Consider the following 1,605-nt stretch of genomic DNA (forward strand, 5'->3'; position numbering starts at 1 on the left):
TTGTTCACTAAATACATGAAGAATAACTGCAGCAAATATACAAAAAGATCATTTAACATTTGAATCCAAGAAATATTGAAGAAAATCTCTGACTGGAAACAGAAAAACAACATATGGATCCTGGAATAATCCTGGAATAATGCTGGAATAATTCCAACTTCCATCTTTAAAGGACTGGAAAAATAAAATATTTCTAAGGAATCATGTGTTAAAGTTTCACCAAGAAACAGTTTGGATCCATAAAAACATGTAGAGATGAACTATCTGTTCAACAGTGAGAGAGTTTCTCTGACAGGAGGAAAATCTTTAGACTCAAATCAGCAAAGAAACACTGAGGAATCATAAGCCAAGAACCTAAATCCAGGAATCAGAGGTTCAGTGAATGTGGTGTTGAAGGTGTGGAGGTGGATCAGTGAGTCAGAGGAGACTCTGTAGAAGGACAGAATGCCAGCAGGCCAGTCCACATACACTGATACTCTGTTAGAGACGGAGGAGGAGGAGGAGGAGGAGGAGGAGGAGGAGAGACGAGTTGATCTGTTATTGTGCCAGACAGAGAAACCATAAACATCAGAGCAGCTCAGACTCCAGGAATGATCATTATATCCAAACCAACAGCCTCTACTGTCTCCTTTCCTCCTGATTCTTCTGTAACTCACTTATATTTCAACATCTCCTCTCCACTCGACCTCCCAGTAACAGCGACCAGTCAGACCAGTTCTACACAGCAGCTGATAAACATCAAATCTGTCTGGATGATCAGGATATGACTGAAGCTCCTTCACATCTGTCACCTTCCTGTTGTCTTCAGACAGTTTGAGTTTTCTGCTCACTGTGTTTGTGTCGATGATGAGTTGACAGGAATCTGATGGAGAGAACAAACACAATCCAGCTGCAGTTATTGATCATTTATTGATCTTTGATGATGATCCTGAATGAGTGATGTGACAGTTTGAAGATGGTTGAATGTGAGCTGCTTTGTTGTCATGAATCAGATGAAAAACACACTTACACTTCCTCAGACCTGGTGTCAAGAATGGGCCTCCAGCAGGCTCCACCCTGAAAGGAGGAGGGGGGTCAGACCATCAGTCTCTTTCAGCAGCAAACATGGACATTACATGTCTCTCAGACACACATTGTCCTCCACTGAGACAGGAACAGTCCAACATCTGGATTGCAAACTGCAGTGGATGTAGGAAGGACAGTTGGTGCTGCTGCAGCACAACTCATTTCTCCAAACACAGGAAAAGCTCCAACAGAGAGGAGAAAGGAAATCCCTCAGTAACAACCTGAAGAAACTCACTGAAGCCTAAAAGGACATCAGGAAACTAAGGAAACATTTCTGGAAGCTCAACCTGATTTAATAATCAGCATTAAAATCCAATCAATCTAAACTCTGATCAACACCTGGATACCTGCTCCATCCACACTCCCACACACAGATGAAGGAATGAAACACTAAACAACCTGCTGCTGAAAACCTGCTGTGGCCTCACTGGAATATCCAGAAATACAAACATTAAAAAGGAGAAGCTGCATCACATTCAACAAAGAGTTCAACAAGAACCAAACATTTGATCTCTGAGCTCAGACTCACAAACCAGGGAG

The 1,605-nt window shown here is 42.1% G+C and overlaps 1 long non-coding RNA gene across 1 annotated transcript; it reads right to left on the reverse strand.

Moving 5' to 3' along the window:
• Positions 1-535: 535 nt before the first annotated feature.
• LOC106944274 (uncharacterized) lies at positions 536-1,599 on the reverse strand. Its single transcript, XR_001424187.1, has 2 exons — positions 1,010-1,599; positions 536-862 (listed from the first exon to the last, which is right to left on the reverse strand). It is a non-coding gene; the product is annotated as an uncharacterized LOC106944274 (long non-coding RNA).
• Between the last annotated feature and the right edge of the window lie 6 nt (positions 1,600-1,605).

The sequence above is a fragment of the Poecilia latipinna genome, unplaced genomic scaffold (assembly GCF_001443285.1).
Source record: "Poecilia latipinna isolate Pla-1442-1.1 unplaced genomic scaffold, P_latipinna-1.0 Scaffold7734, whole genome shotgun sequence".
Classification (NCBI taxonomy): Eukaryota; Metazoa; Chordata; class Actinopteri; order Cyprinodontiformes; family Poeciliidae; genus Poecilia; species Poecilia latipinna.